The sequence below is a fragment of the Lissotriton vulgaris genome, unplaced genomic scaffold (assembly GCF_964263255.1).
Source record: "Lissotriton vulgaris unplaced genomic scaffold, aLisVul1.2 SCAFFOLD_1450, whole genome shotgun sequence".
Lineage (NCBI taxonomy): Eukaryota > Metazoa > Chordata > Amphibia > Caudata > Salamandridae > Lissotriton > Lissotriton vulgaris.
The window spans coordinates 577,290-595,135 of NW_028243200.1; the positions used below are offsets into that span (position 1 = coordinate 577,290).

Sequence of the window (17,846 nt, forward strand, 5' to 3'; positions counted from 1 at the left end):
AAATAAAAACAAATAGGAAGAAAAAAAGATTATTCAGGCACACGAAAACACGCAAATACGGCGGAGGGGCGAGGCAGGCACAACGAGGCTTCAGGCAGCAGCAAGGCGGGGGCACACACACAGCTGGTGGCCGTGCGGCGCGGGGGTGTCCTGCGAACAGGTCACGCTGGTGAATGTATTGATGCACCAGTGTCTGTGACGATGCGTCAATGGATGCCTTAGAGTGGCAGCCTACTTGGATGGCTATTGATAAATGAAGGTGCAGATGTGGTGGAAGTCAAGAGCTGGACGTCTTGGTCTATTCATAGCCGTCTCTAAGTAACTGCTTCTGTGTCATGTGCTTATCTAGGTTCCTGATCGATACTGTGACCTTATGCCCCTATTCGGCTATAAAGCCCTTTTATTCCCTATATTGGCATAACCGTTCAAGTGCGATTTTCTGAAAAGTCATCTCTGGCCTCACACGAGCAGAGCCACAGAGCAACATTCCAGCATGACTCTCTGCTACTTCCTTTGCGACCAATTAGTGCAATGACAGAGCAGCAGTCACTATCTGATATTCCTAGATAACACTCCGAGTTCTTCAACAAGATAAAAACTTAGCAAACCTGGAAATCCCCGCTTGCTATGTTTTGATTAGTAATAGAACTCTAATGAGCAACTGATAGCTGCCACTTCCTAGTGACATCTTTAATTGACGTCTTATGTCCAGCAAACTTGCGTCAAACCCGGCACCTGTCAGGTATAAATATTACCAACGTTGCCTTAAGCAATGCGAAGCTAGCTGCTGTTGAGCGAGAGCTACTGTTGCTGATGCCAGCTGCCTGCATGACCAGTGTTGGTAAAAACTAGCACTCTGTCGCTGCAGCCTGCTATCCCGTGGTGGTGAAGCTACTGATTACCATTATCGCCGCTACAGCGCGAACTGTGGTTCAGTACGCTTGAGGAGCCGTGCAGCCGTCCTCTGCGAAGACATCCAGCCCAGCTGCCCGCGGACGCTGTCACCCCTCCTTCCTCCCGACGCGCTGAGAGAAGCCGCTGCATTTCTCGTGCAGAGAAATCCAGTCCCGGCGCTTCCGGTTTACCCTCGCGGGTGACTGGGATATCGAGAGAGACCCCTGAAGGAGATACCAATCCTCCATCATTCTATTCAGAGGTATGGTGTTGACTAAACCCTTAGAAGAGAATTCTTGAAACAAACCTTGGCAAAACCAACTTAACTTAAGCTACTTACTTACTCCCCCTTCTCACGTGTTAGGCCTAGGTCAGGCACACTGGGGTAGGCTTAGTTAGAAGCACCAGTTGAGTATGTTAGCCTAATGTATATATGACTGTATATATGTTTTATTACTTTTAAACCATTGTATGGCTAAGAAACCATATCAATGCTTTTACAGTTCTATTTCGCAATTCTTATCTTACTGTACGTACTTTTTATAATAACAGTTATTGCAATTGTGGCAATACATTTCTCTTGTATGAGAAGAAAGACTGTTCAATAAATGTTAACCTTTATTGATACACGCCCGTCTCTCTATTCTCTACATATTGTGAAAGTAAACTGCACCAGACTGACTGAATGAAATCTATGTCTATTGTTTCACACGACCCTAGAGATTGACTCTTGATCTGAGGAGCAAAGTTGTCATGTTGCACGGTTGTTGGAAAACTGAATCCCTTCTTGTCTGTGCCAAGGAAGCTGATCACTTCCTATGCAGAGAAGAAAGTTTCCAGTGACCTCTGAGCTAGTTGGTAACACAACCCAATTAAGTTTAGCATAGTCAGTGGAGGCCTGGAATATCCGCAGTTCCACGTCGATACTACTGTTTATGTTATTCCAATGCGCAGGGCCTAGTGGGAAACTAGGAACTACACTACATGGCGCCCAACGTTTGGTAAGGCGATAAACTAACGTAAGACTTGTAGAGTAACTCAGTCGTGCATATTTCACACCCCTTTCACCCGTAAATACTCCAATAGACGTCTGGAGTGGGTGAAAGGTTAAAATCCGCCCGACCTTAGTAGGAAGAGATTCCTATGTAAAGCTCCGGTTTATTCAACGTTGAAGGATACAGTGTTCCAAAATATTGTGCATCTAATCTTTGTCTCCTTGGAGACCTACTCTGCAAAAACTGCATTTATAAAAAATGTCAGACAATGAAGGAGCAGCTAGGCTGGCTTCCATACTAATAGAGGAAGACACAAGTCTCCTACAAGCAGACCCGGATGCTATTATCATCCCGGTCCAGTTAAGAAGATCTATAACTTTAAAACTTATAGAAAACGGACTGACACCTCAAGGTGGTACAGTAGTTTTCGTGATAGAGGCTCACGAGTATCGGCAGACAGAGGTATTCTATTCATGGATAAACTTTCCAGCGGTAAACGCTATAACAAGAGTTTCACTATTACAAAATAGAGGAACCTCCGGGAGAGTACGCTCCTTTCGAGGAGATTGAAATCCCACTTAAATTTCAAGAGCACCTGCTCTGGTTTAATGGCGCCCTAAAACACAATGATCACATAACCAGGCTCGGTCCACTAGGTAGACCAGGAGCCACGTGGCCGGTTCTAGCCAGCTACACACCACATCCTGACATTGCAAGAATGTCGAGAGAAGAGCTGTTAGCACAGCTAAACACATTAATAAAAATACATAGGCAATTAGTCCAATATGTAATACGGACTGCAACAGTCCAGCCAGCTGTTAATTCACCACAGCTGACCCCTCATCAGGGGAACACAAATAAAATTACACCACAGAACATACAGTCATGTCTTGGTAAAACACCCGTAAAACGGGAACAAATTCCTTTCTGGTTAGCCCAGAAAATCACTCAAATAGAGGCAGTATTTCCTGATACTACCCCTATTGAGAAACACAGAATCTTGACCATCTGCCTTCCTATGGGAATCGCACCACACGTGGAGGACTGCGACACTTGGGGTACAGTCTTTGCTTCCATTTACACAAAAACACACGGTGTTCAGTCTATGGCGGTAATACCAGACGTGCTAAAACAGATTCAAAATGAATTCGGTCCAGAGCCAGCTTTAAATCTAGGTATGAAATTACTGAAAGACTTCAAGCAGGTCACGGCTATATTATTAGCCAACGTAAAGGGAGAAGCAGCATCTGTGGCGATTCGCCAGAAGTTGAGGGAAACAGATATAAAAGATCCTGTTGAGCTTGCAAAAATCATAGAAAAATGCTATGAAGAATTAGGTAGAGACAGCTTGGGTGGAAAACCAGTTAAGCCCCAACTGCTCGAAAATCCTGAAAAATTATTTATTAAAAATAATTTAAATACTCCTAAAAAGAGCTGGGATGGAAATAAACAATCCACTCCCAAGGAAAAAGTTTTCCAGTCCAGAGGAAGGTCTCCTCGACGGAGGGAAAGAACTCCGACTCGAGAACGCCAGTCTCCCCAACGGGAGCCCTCTGAGAAAAGATATAACCTTAGAAATAGGGATAATATAAAAAGACCTGATAGATATCAAAGTATTGATACACGTCCCTCTCGATCTTTTCCACAGAATTCGGAAAGAAGAGGACGGTCAGACCCAGGAGAGCACACCAAGTCCAAAGACAAGGAACCTGCTCAAAATAAGAAATCTCAATTTCCTAAAAAGAAGGTAGCCAGTATTAGAGTAATTAACCATGCCGAGAATACTGAGGACACAGTTGAAAAACGGGGAGTGGGCATTGACAATGTTGGACAGTGCAGCAGAGATCAGTATAGCACGCAAGAACTTGATGAGTCATCTGGAGACAGTGGACACGAATGAATACATTCAGGTTGAAACTGCCGACGCCAGACTTAGCGAGCCCCATAAAATATACGAAATAACATTGCGTATGGAGGGTGATAAGACTAGGAAAATTAAGGGTCTATTTTGGGATAAGCTCTCGAAAGGCTATGATATTCTGTTAGCTGAAAAAGATTGGCCCCCGGAGTTTGTCAGGGAGTGCCCTCGTGGCGAAGAGGTGATTATGCCTGCCTTCTCGAATCACATTCCGATTCATAAAAAATACACATATGCAAGGAAATGGGCAGTAGCCCAGGCACCTGCATTGTATAAAAATCATGTAGGATGGGATGAGGATTCAACGCCTCACAAAATCCAGCTAAAAAGTGAACCAACTGCCCAACGGCAGTATCCCATAAAGCAAGAAGCTAAGAAACAGGTCAGGGAGATCTTAGATCAACTTGAGTACCAGGGGGTGATTGAAACATGCACCTCTCAAATGAACAATCCTTTGTTTCCTGTCTCCAAGCCAGACAATTCATATCGTCTAGTTTTGGACTACAGACACCTTAATACATGTTGCAAAACTTTTGCAGTACAAAACTCGCATAGTGCAGCCCTAATGAATAACATAGTTAGGAAAAAATATAAAACGACATTAGACATTTCTAATGGTTTCTTTTGTCAAAACATTGCACCAGAAAGCAGATACTTGACCGCTTTCTCCGCATTTGGGTCGCAGAAAAAATTCTGTCGACTCCCACAGGGGTTCAAGAACAGCCCAGGACTATTCTCAGCTAGGGTAACAGAGTTACTACAAATCTATGATGATGAAGCATTATCTTACGTAGATGATATTTATCTCACAGACGACGACTTGGATACTCACTTGAAAAGGGTGAACACCATTATACTTGGGTTCGCAGCAGAGGGTTACAAATTCAACTTTAAAAAGTCCCGAATTGCCCATCTGACAGTACTGTTTTTAGGGTACGAATTATCAAGTGAAGGGAAAAGCCTAGCGGACAACTTCTTAGAGAAGTGCGCTGTACTCCAAGCTCCAAAAACGCTGAAGAATTTACAATCAATACTAGGTTTTCTGAATTTCGGAAGAACTTACATTCTAAATTACGCAGAGAGGGTTAAACCTCTCTACGAACTAATTAAACCTGATTTAAAACAAATCAATTGGACTCAAAAACACACTGAAATTTTGAGATCACTGCAAACAGACATGTTAGCAAAAACAAAATTAGACACACGTGACAACACACGTGATCTTGTAATCCGAGTCATCCCAGGAAGATGCGGATTCACGTACCTAACCTCTAATGAGGGAGAAAAGGTACCTATTTCAATTAAATCTCACTTGTACACACAAGCAGAAAAAACATTCAGTCACACAGAAAGAACTGTGAACGCAGTGCAGATCGCATTAGCAAATGAACGAGAACTAGCACACGGCAAACGGATTAATATCCTTACAGCGGAATCCGCCTTCGAAGCGCTATTCAGCCCAGTAAACCGGCCTACAGTGTCACTGGATCCGAAATGGATACAGTGTATAGATTCTCTAGGAGCGGAAGATGTGAAATACTATTTCGCCCCGCAATACAAAGAACTGAATGATTTAGAATATGAAGAAGAATATCCTCTGCCAATCGAAATCCTGCCTCTCCCACAATACGCCTGTATAATCTATACAGATAGCTTTGTACAGCATTTCAACGTAGAGAGAAAATCCTACGATGCAGCATGTGCGATCATTAAATGTCGTTGGCTGTGCGGTAAAATCAAACCGAAAATAACAAAAACTGAATCAGTTAAGTACTGTTCGGCTCAAAGAACTGAAATCAGATCTTTAAAGATGGCGCTCGAAAATGCAGAACGCGAATTCCCCACACTTATAATGTGCGATTCTCATTTTTGCGTCAATTCTTTCAATAACAAACTGCAGAGTTGGATCGAAAACGACTACAAAGATGACACAGGTGCCACAATAAAGCATAAAAAGCTCTGGAACGAGGTAGCTCTTTTACACAAAGAACTACAAATGACTCACGTGATTCACGCACAGAGTCTTCAACGTGATGGCGTTCACGTTGCAGGGAATTCATTGGCTAATACAGCCAAAGCGGAAGCAACTAACCCGGCTTCCGTAGCCACAAAAAAGCGTACAGATAAGTATATAGACGGGGAAACCATGCTGGCAGTAAGAACGACCGTAAAAGGCGACTGTGCAGCACTACCCGTAAACTATCCACTCAATTATGCATACATAATCGATGCAAACTCCGTTCCTTTTGCTCGAATCCCTGGAGTGGGGGATAGAGTAATTCCAAACAGGAGCAGGAGGGGCTTCCTCTTACTGGAAGCACACATGGGGTTGGGACTGAGACACCAAACAATCAAAGCCTCTCTGAAAAAATTGCAATCAGAGTACTGGTGGCCAGGAATGAGTATAGATATTCAATGTTTTGCTCAAAATTGTGAAAACTGCAACAGAGATCGCAGTAATGAACAGGCCAGTGTAGTTTCAGGATCCCTTCTAGACAGCATAAGGCGGTCTATCTGCGCAATCAAAGAAGAGAAGCGCGTCCCAGTGTACAACGTTTAAGACGAAATACACTTAAATAATGAGGCCTCCAGCACTCGGCTGACGCTAGAACTGTTATAAAAGATTAGCGAGTCCATATCGGCACATACGCAATTACCACGTTCCATTCTGACCAGGGTCCTGCTTTCAGCTCTCGAGCCTATAAGGGGGCCATGGCCAGCATGGGAATTGGGTTGCGGTATTCTTGTCCGTCGCATAAGTGTGGTAGAAAGAAAAAACCGGGATATAAAGCAATCTATAACAGCGAAGGTATTAGGTTCAGGCGCTGGGTGGGTCAAACATTTAATAAGTGTCCAGACTAGTCTTAACAACATGCCAAGAAATTCTCTAAAAGGTTTCAGCCCATACGAACTATTGTTCGGAATAAGAATGAACGTTCAGGACCTCGATAGTCAGATGTCAGTGGTACAAAAAGAAACAAAGCAGTTTGAAGTAAAAGACCGTTTGGCTGTTTTACAGGAACTGAATGAAACAAGAAAATCATTAAGCAACATAAAGTTAAAGCAACAGCCAAATACCACTGACGAGGCACCACCCGCAACAGCCCCAGCAAGGCCTGTCTGGATTCCAAAGATTGGGGATCTAGTCAGAGAAAAGATCGCGGTTAAGAAGGAATTTGGGCCTTCTTACAGAAAAGCAGTACCTGTCTTAGCAGTCACCGGAACAAGATCAGTTGTGCTACCGCCCCTTGCTGGTAAAAAGGAGAACAGAATCGTGTCCATCGATCTGGTAAAACCACAAGCATGTGGCCTATAATCAACAGTAGGCCCAGTGGACTCCCAAGAAACAACAGAATACCCAAACTTGCAACAATCCAAGAGGTTCAAACTGAAAGACTAATCACATTCGATCAGCCTGCAGTGCACAATGAAGGACTATACAATACAGCCATGGAACTCGTGCCTCTTGAAACACAAATTGAAACAGTTCGTCAAGAAACAACACCAGTCTACACTAATGTGGCATCAGAAAGTGCTACCGAAAGACAGATTGAAAGAATTGACAGAACTGCCTCTGGTTATTTCATCAACTTCGACAACTTCTCTGAAGATTTAAACGACCCCGAAGTGATGCCAGAAACAAAAAAGTCTTTTAAAAAAAAAGCAACGGAACTCTTTCATCAACTGAAGAAAATCTACCTTGTTTCCCCTTGGCTAGAGTTCTGGTTCGGTCTAGGTGTATTTTTCCTCCTGCTTTGGCTCATCATGGTACTATGTTTGGGAAAATTCATTGAAGGAAAATATATTACAATGGACACAGCAAGTCAGAACATCAACCTAGTCCTGAAACCACACAGATCATCCCACGTGAAGAAAAGAGAACTGTCAGCAGTAAATGTCACAGCAATTCCAATACCTGGTGGGGTAGTATGGGAGAAAACAGACTATGAGATCTATGGTCCGGTTGAAATCCTGAAGTATCCTCATCAACTAAAGGTTTCCTTAAGTGACTTTGTTACACCAAGTACATTCTCTGATGATTGGGACTTTAACAGTATTAATGACATGATGTCTGATTTAGTAATGTCAGCTAGATTCACAGATCATGATTATTTACAAGGTTCATCTAGTTATGAGCAGTTATTCTGTTACACCCACTATGGGGATCATTACTTGCATAAATCTGCACAGCCTAGAAATGTTTTTATGTATAATCAATGGGAACATTGTTCTACACCACCTAAAAGCAGTTCTAAAGCATTCTTTGAGAAATTCAAATACTTCTCAGGGTTTAACACAAGTGATGCAGAAACGTTTTATTATAAACTGTTAGATAAAACAGGAATGAAAACAATGCTGACAAATTCTAAATTGATATATTCAGAAGCATTTTATGACAAAATGATGACATTTGGTTTTGATTATTGGAAAAATAATATTGAAACGAAAACAATTTGGGGTACAAAAGATTGGCAGGTGCAAGGCATAGAAGCACTATTTAGAACCTGCATGATACCAGAACAAATGTTATTTTTAAATGACACTGTACACCAAACATCTTGTCTTGGCCTAGCTAAGAACAAAGAAATGAAAACACCGTCTATACCAAAGCCAATAGCTGAGAATGCAACTGCAGATAATGAGCTAGACGTGTCACACATTTTACATTTCAACAGAACACATCCTGATTGGAAAAAGTGGTTAATCTGGCCTACAGACACAAATAACTGTCAAGATAGGTTCCTGAATAAAACACAGGGTTTAAAAATGACCAGATTAGACTCTAGATATTCCCAGAGACAACATCCAGGAATAATAACAACATACAGTGTAGGTAAACTCTGCCTAGAATGGCTAACTACATCCACACTGGCTGAAATTAAGCAACACTTGTCTTTATTAAAAGATGGTGCTGATTTGCGCGATTTCATTCTTGGACCACGCAAACAGCGTCAAAAGCGTTTCATTGCGACCAGCATCTATGCGGCTTACAACGAGGCTTGGAAAGTAAAGCAAATTGAAACTGCTGAAAAGATACGAGAAATTGATCGTATTAATTTGGAGAAAACACTTTCTGTAGTAGACAATGGGTTAATGACTCTGTCTTCCAGAATATATTCTTTGGACAATATTGTATCATCTGCCTTTGATGTGATAGACAGAGATTTGCTAATGTTACAACATGGCCAGTCTCAATTACGCTCTATTATAGAACTAGGCTGGACGCTGCAAAACCTTCGTTCAGGCTATGTGCCTTGGCGTTTAATCAACACAACGTCATTGTTTTCCATTTTTAACCTTACTGATAAACAGATCAGTTTGGCACAGAAAGGAGCAGACTATACAATCTTGAGCATCGAGAAACTCGAGAGATTACCATTGACAATGTCAGAGAGCCCTGTCATTGAATGGATAATACACGGAATTATCACAATTCCGATTACAACTTTCCGATTTCATAAGTGCCTTGAATACATACCTGCTGGCCAGTATGAACAATTGGGTAAAGGATATGTAAAATCCGAATGGAAATTACCATACACTCATTCTTGCTATAGTGACAGCGACAAAAATGTATTTCTTAGTGGTGACAACTGTAGACACTCACTAAGCGGTATACTTTTGTGTCAGGGTATTAATTTACACGGAGCATGTGATGGAAATTCAAACAACCTCTCATGCCACCAGCTAGTCACACCTGCAACTCAGATAGAGCCCTTCTTTATGCAACTCGCAAACGGGAGTTACATTCTAAGAACGGATCACAGGTGCTGTGGCCTCGCGCCCGGACTAAGTTATCTAGTAGAAGTAACGTCCATGGTCAAATGCTGTATGCAAGCATTGTTCCCGAGCGGGCCTCCAGACATAGTGACTCCCATCTGGCCTCGTCTGAATCTCTATTCTATACGAATTGATACATTAAGCAAAATGAAATCTGTGCTTTTACAGACAACAGTGCCTATAACGTCATCTAAAGAGACGTATGATCTTCTAGTCGCAAGGACGGCTACTGAAGTCCATGACCTTTTATCAACAAATTGCCCCGTGCATTTCGTACAAATGCTCGACCAACTCCTTAACATGTCTAGTGCTACAAGCATCCCAGGCATATTTAAGCAAGTCTTTACGGGACTGCTAACACCCTTCCAGGCAATTTTGGGAATCTTTCCTAATTTTGTGCACTCCATTTTTGGTGGTATTCCACTATTTTTGGGACTCATCGCAGGGATTCTATTTTTGACCATCCTGCTACGTTATGGCAAGCCTCGGCTCAGACATAGCTCCCATGGGAATAGAAGAGACAATCCTAGCAATGCGCTACAGGGACAGGATAACTAACGTCCTCGGATTGGCCAGGCTGAGAGATCTAAACATGACCTGGTTCCTTTCATTCAGACCGATATGGCAAAATTGCATTTTACCTGTGCTACGGTGTATGCTTTGCGGCGAGGAATGCGTGTTGGACATCTGTCTTTCACTTCCATCAGCAGTACCAATGGACGTCGATACTTTGCTAAGTCCAATAACGGCTCACGCATTGTGTTGTCCCCAGCGGCTACCAATCCTGATGACGGCATTTGTGGAGACTCCTGTACTACAGCCAAGTGGTAACAGTGGAGCGAGTGACAAAAGCAACATCACCCAGGTACAACGTGCTGTGAGCATTGCTGGTCCCGACTTCGATGACAGCAATCATTCTCACACCTGCCAAGTTTCAGCGCTATCTAATTTGGTTGAACTATCACCTGATTTTGTAGACCAATTCTTTGCGAGCCTGTCTGATACGATGTTCTCACCCATAGAGAAACAATAACTTTTGAAAAGCTTTCCGACACACAGCGTTCCTATGAACTCTGGATTCGGCCTTCAGTTTTGATCAACAAAAAACTGCCAGGAGCTTTGGTAAACTGATTTTTCTTTGAATTGGACAATTTTTTAAATATTGACCCTCTCTTTTTGGCACGAACAATTCTTTGCTTAACGTAAAAACTATTCTTAGAGAACAGAAGCTTCACACTTCTATTTCTAAACACATCTAGAGACATAACAACATTACACCAGCCTCTAGCACACATGTTATTACAATGCATTTTTATGTGATGATTTATCTCGCATTTCTTCTGTCAGAGATACTTCATGTGTAAATCTTTTTGCATAATCGTTCATTGATTTTATATGCAATACCTTTTGAATGATTACTATGCTTTAAAACTACGTACAGTACCTAAATTCCATGTATTACAAGTACGCCTATTTCGAATGCATTTATGTATTTTGGGGTGGGCTATGTTACACAATGTTACACATGCATCTAATTGCTTAGTTTTAGTAATTTTGATGGACATGAATTCGTGGAGTGGGTGTCATGTGCTTATCTAGGTTCCTGATCGATACTGTGACCTTATGCCCCTATTCGGCTATAAAGCCCTTTTATTCCCTATATTGGCATAACCGTTCAAGTGCGATTTTCTGAAAAGTCATCTCTGGCCTCACACGAGCAGAGCCACAGAGCCACATTCCAGCATGACTCTCTGCTACTTCCTTTGCGACCAATTAGTGCAATGACAGAGCAGCAGTCACTATCTGATATTCCTAGATAACACTCCGAGTTCTTCAACAAGATAAAAACTTAGCAAACCTGGAAATCCCCGCTTGCTATGTTTTGATTAGTAATAGAACTCTAATGAGCAACTGATAGCTGCCACTTCCTAGTGACATCTTTAATTGACGTCTTATGTCCAGCAAACTTGCGTCAAACCCGGCACCTGTCAGGTATAAATATTACCAACGTTGCCTTAAGCAATGCGAAGCTAGCTGCTGTTGAGCGAGAGCTACTGTTGCTGATGCCAGCTGCCTGCATGACCAGTGTTGGTAAAAACTAGCACTCTGTCGCTGCAGCCTGCTATCCCGTGGTGGTGAAGCTACTGATTACCATTATCGCCGCTACAGCGCGAACTGTGGTTCAGTACGCTTGAGGAGCCGTGCAGCCGTCCTCTGCGAAGACATCCAGCCCAGCTGCCCGCGGACGCTGTCACCCCTCCTTCCTCCCGACGCGCTGAGAGAAGCCGCTGCATTTCTCGTGCAGAGAAATCCAGTCCCGGCGCTTCCGGTTTACCCTCGCGGGTGACTGGGATATCGAGAGAGACCCCTGAAGGAGATACCAATCCTCCATCATTCTATTCAGAGGTATGGTGTTGACTAAACCCTTAGAAGAGAATTCTTGAAACAAACCTTGGCAAAACCAACTTAACTTAAGCTACTTACTTACTCCCCCTTCTCACGTGTTAGGCCTAGGTCAGGCACACTGGGGTAGGCTTAGTTAGAAGCACCAGTTGAGTATGTTAGCCTAATGTATATATGACTGTATATATGTTTTATTACTTTTAAACCATTGTATGGCTAAGAAACCATATCAATGCTTTTACAGTTCTATTTCGCAATTCTTATCTTACTGTACGTACTTTTTATAATAACAGTTATTGCAATTGTGGCAATACATTTCTCTTGTATGAGAAGAAAGACTGTTCAATAAATGTTAACCTTTATTGATACACGCCCGTCTCTCTATTCTCTACATATTGTGAAAGTAAACTGCACCAGACTGACTGAGTGAAATCTATGTCTATTGTTTCACACGACCCTAGAGATTGACTCTTGATCTGAGGAGCAAAGTTGTCATGTTGCACGGTTGTTGGAAAACTGAATCCCTTCTTGTCTGTGCCAAGGAAGCTGATCACTTCCTATGCAGAGAAGAAAGTTTCCAGTGACCTCTGAGCTAGTTGGTAACACAACCCAATTAAGTTTAGCATAGTCAGTGGAGGCCTGGAATATCCGCAGTTCCACGTCGATACTACTGTTTATGTTATTCCAATGCGCAGGGCCTAGTGGGAAACTAGGAACTTCACTACATCTGGAAGCCACAATTTCACAGCTGTAATGTGAGTTACAGAAGAATGTCTTCTGAAAAGTAGTACCAGAAAAAAACTCAAAAGCACAAACAAATTCCAGGTGCTGGCAAACTTTTTATGTTAAATGTACAGGCTTGTAAATGCTGAACTGCAGCTATGTTCTATAATTCGGCAGAGGGGAAGAAGGATAGCACCTTCCACCAAAATGGAACCTTTGGCCAGAAAAAAGCCTTCTAGAATGCAGAGGATGCATATCTCGTCGCTTTGTGGTACTTCAATGGCAAATAAAAAGTTAAAAGCAAATAAAGGCTTCAGTGTGAAGGTTAGATGAACGTGCTTCCTCCCAGACCAGACAAAAGAATAGCAAAACCAGGGATGTTATTAAGAAAATAAGAAATAAAAAACACTGTTCTCTCTGACACTGAGCTTGTCACACATTGTCGTTCCAGAGTGGTTTACTAACAAGTTTTCCATTTATTACGTTATATCCTCGTGAAATTGTAGCATTGGAGGGTGGCTCATGGGGGAATCCAGGCTTCACAAAATCCGGTTGGAGTGGGACCCCTGACTGTACAAGCGGCGTCCTTCAGAATGATAACAAGAGGTCACAAGAAGGAGTGATGAACAGATGCTCTGTAAACAGCTATAACACGTTTGACATCCTCGAATAGAACTTTCCGCACACTCAGGGATGGACAAGGGGATTAAAAAAAATAAACTTTCACAATAAGGAGAAAACCAGGTCACCCCAATATGGACAAAGAGCTTCAACTTAACATCAAAAGAATCTGACATGGGTACTCCTTGAACACCGGAAAAACACAAATCATAAAAAATAACAAAGCTCTATGTCAGGATTCTCGGGTGGCGCTAACGGGAACCTATCTGGGAATAACTATAACCTCAGCTTTAGAAAAAATAATAGAACTGAATATTGATCCTATTATACAGAAAGTAGGGGGAGAGCTAGATAGACTGAACAACCTCCACCTTACTCTGGTTGGAAGAGTAAACATTGTGAAAATGTTAATTATGCCAAAATTCCTGTACCTTTTTCGAACAATCCCCCTATGGTTTGACAATGTCTGGTTTAAAAAGATTGAGAATATGATCAACAAATTCATATGGTCCAAAGGTAAAACTAGAAGGGCGGCGAGATTCCTGGCACTCCCACGTGAAAGAGGAGGATGGGCATTACCAGACGTCAAGCTTTATTACTGGGCTACTGCTCTGCAGTATATGATGGGATTAATAGGTGGAGCTGAAGCAGAAGGAGAGGATCATCTGGGGTCATTGGCAATATATGGCATTCTAATGGGTGAAGAAACCAAAAACATTTTTTTGAAAAACTTTGATACGGCATACTTTAAAAGAACACGCTTTAAGACTATGTTGGGAGCTTATAATATATGGAAGGCCTTTATGAAAAAGTTTGGTTTGGGAAAATTCAATAGATATACGAGGATATATGAGAATATGGCATTTCCGGGAGATATATTCTCTGATTCAATATACACAGAGTGGTATCGGAAAGGGGTACTAAAACTGGGGGACATTATGGGGACACAAGGGGTGAAACAATTTGTAACAATACAGAAAAAATTTAGTTTGCCAAGAAGTCATTTCTTCAAATACCTACAAGTAAGAAGTTTCCTACAAAATAAAAGAGGGGGGACAAGAGGATTGGAAAAAATAATATACTAGAAATAATAGAGACTGGAGTAGATTGCACTATTAAAAGGTTCTACGCAGAGTTAAATGAACATAGATCAGACGACATGGCTAAATGGGGGGAAACTTGGTCAACGAAGCTGGGTATAGAACAAGAATGTTTTAATGTTTCATTAGACTTAGGGATAAATATTCTTTGTTCCGCATCACTGCAGGCACAGCATTATAAGACCATGTACTGGCTTTATTACACCCCTGCTAAATTAGCACAATGGGGGGCGACAACTGGTATACACTGCCCTAGGTGTATGAGTGTAAATGCAGATGCTATTCACATGTTTGCATCATGTCCAAGCTTAGCCATATTACTTAAGGAGATAGAAATGTTCTTACAAAGGGCACTAAAACTAGTTGCTAATTTAACACCTGTGATTATTTTGCTAGGGGTAGATGGAAGTAATGAAGACGAAGCAGGGAAATACTGTATCTTTATTGCTATGGCAGTATATAGACTATGTATTGCATCTGCATGGTTAGAACAAACGGCTCCATCATTTCAGCAATGGTTATCTAGGTTGTTGAGTATATATTATTTAGAAAGAGCAATCTACTCAAGAAGGGGGAAAAACTCGAGGAAACTAGGTTTGAAAATATGGGAGGTAATAACGAAATGGAAGGAAGAAGGATGACGTGCATAGGAAATGTATATAATCTGTATATAATTGATAATAATATCTAATGTATATAAAATGTATATAACTGATATCAATAAGTAATTTTCAGGATATTGAGTCCATCTCAATAGGGACTGATGTATTATGTTGTTATGAAGAATAAGTTTTCTGTTTATGGTATACTGAGTTGTATTGTATGTATATTCCATGGTTATGTATTATTGTTTACTTGTTCCACGCCCCCTCTGGGTTCCAGAGGGTGGAAAATATTTAAAATCTGTCAATAAAAAGAATTTAAACAAAAAAAAATACAAAAGAATCCGACATCACTTCAAAGTTGTCAGGGATCCAAGCCACCTGACGTGTCCTCAACAGCGTGAAGGCACCATGGACAACTACAGAGGCATTGCCAGCCTCAAGACCTACAGCAGGCACAGCACCACGAACTCAGGGTGGCTGCAGGAGGCTGAAGAGAGAGTATTTCCCAGAACACAACTGGCAAGAAAAGGGCTGGACTAATCCACCGTATCTGACGACAAGTCGTCACTCCAGTTTCTGTTTCCCACTTGCAAAACTTAGTTCGAGAGTTGGAAATATCCATGAACCACTAACTTCTAGTTGCATCTAAACCAGCTGCCTGTTCACAAGAAATCCAAAACGTGCAAAGTTGTAATAACTGGGCCCTCCCAGAGAAACACTGTCAGGGTTTCCGGTGCTGCAGCTTATGGTCTTGGTGTTGTATTAGGAGGTGCAGTCTGATTCTGTGCGCCCCTCTTGTCATAACTGAGCACACACGTCACTTCCCCTCTGTCTTTTGTACTTCCTGCTCTTGCCAGAATAAAGACTCTCCTCTCATGTCTGCTTTCAAGCAGTGTGGATGCCTGGGGGCTGGAGGGCAAGTCTATTTCCTTGTGTTGAAATATTCTCCTCTTCCCTTCTCAGCCTTGCCCCTGGGGCTCATTAACAGCACCCCGATGGTTACAGCAAGAGACAGTGGCACTTTGCAGCCACACTCTATTCCTACGGCCCAAAGCATACGAGTACTTGCGGCAAACAGGCTTTAGCTCACCGAAGCCCAACACTTTACTAGGGTGCGTTCAAGCTTATGTCTTCCAAAGGTTTGGTGTCCTTTGCTGAGTAGGTGTCAGTGCAGGGGAGTTGTATATTTTTGTGTGTTTTGAATGTGATGTAGGACATATCCTGTTATATTGGTTTGTATGGCAATGTTTTTGACCAAATGTGTCAATTACGGTTCCTCCTTGCACTCCTGTAAAGCGCTCTGATACCTCTGGGTCTAGCCAGCGCTATATAAAACCTTTAAAATAAATAAATATGTAGCTTAAGAAGTGGCAGCAGGGACCTGCTACTTACTGTCTGAAACCCTCAATGATGTAGAAGTAACAGTATTACAACCCACATATTAAGATCAAGAACGCAAGGTATTATGGGTGACTTTTGTTAAGAGTTCCTTAAATGAGCACTGAGCTTACACTGCTGCAGACACCCGAGTACTTTTAGACGGAGCACAATTATCTTCCGAAGTTGAATGTCCTTTTACAGCACGAGATTTACAACCATTCGTGGTGGAATGGCAAACGTTAGTAAACACAATCACGTGTAAAACACATGGTGACCCCAGTATTGCATTGCCCTGATCGTTCATATAGCGCTATACTGTACCGTGTGTAGCTGATTTTATAGCGCTTCATAGTTTAGCGAAGAACATTAATAGGTTTTGTGCATCACACTTAAACTCTATGTCAGCGAGGAGAATGGGTGAAGGGAAGATTTTCCGATGCTTTGTCTGCAAATCTCGCGGGTGGGACCTGTCCTCCCATGTCGTTGCCCATCTGACATGTCCACACTGTGTTGACACAGCCACGCCCTGCAAGGCCAGACCGTGTACACTCCGGTGCAGCACTCACACTAGCACCACACAATGCAAACCGAAAGTAAAATATCTGCGTGATGAGAACCTTGGACACGAGGCAGGACTCCACCTACTCTGCAGTTTAGAGAGAAAATGTCACATCTGTCCAATCTGACACAATAACCAAACACCCATTTTAAGTACAAGGGTCGCTTCATGCTTTCACTTCAAACTTACCCTAAAGTCCGACAGAGTCTGCCCAGAGACAGAGACGAGCCCTTCCGAGCACAGGCTGGGGGGCAGCGCCTCCCACAGGCTGAGGGGGCAGCGCCTCCCACAGGCTGAGGGTGCAGCGGCTCCCACAGGCTGCGGGTGCAGCGCCTCCCACAGGCTGCAGCTGCTGCCTTCGGTTTGCTACTCGAAGCCCTCCAAAGACCCAGTGCCGATGTCTGAAGAAGCATGGAAGTTGGAGGACTGAAAGCAGAACTGCTTCCGGGTCACGACAACACCGAAGAGCAACAACTAGGCCTCCTAGGTTCAAGCTATGCATTAAAAATCGAGGAGCCATCTTGGATGAGGTTGTAGAGAACCTTTTTGGTAAAACGTCATTCAATTTATATTTAGGGGGGGAGGGAGTTGGGGACTTTATACTTTTTAGAACTCTAAATGCATTTATGGTTTTTAATTTTTTTTTTGTTTTACCGAATTTGGGTATTTGTATTTATAGACACGAATCCTTGTTTGTTCCAATATGAAAGCAGGTCTACAGTACCAGAATGCATATCAAACAAGCATTTGCAATGCAGTAGGTGTTGCATTTACACAAGACTTATTGCATTGCAAATGGTAGGCCTCACAGACAAAGGGAGGCGGGGGAAGAAGGCACGGGACAACAGGAGGGGAGAAGGAGGCACA

The 17,846-nt window shown here is 42.5% G+C and overlaps 1 pseudogene across 1 annotated transcript in view; it reads right to left on the bottom strand.

Moving 5' to 3' along the window:
* The window catches only part of LOC147668672 (uncharacterized), a 96,833-nt pseudogene extending 79,436 nt beyond the window's left edge, over window positions 1-17,397 (bottom strand). Inside the window, exons 1-2 of the transcript XR_015303844.1 lie at window positions 17,313-17,397; window positions 17,169-17,237 (exon numbers count right to left, since the gene is read on the bottom strand). The product of XR_015303844.1 is annotated as an uncharacterized LOC147668672 (transcript). The remainder of the gene's footprint in view (window positions 1-17,168; window positions 17,238-17,312) is intronic.
* Window positions 17,398-17,846: the final 449 nt, after the last annotated feature.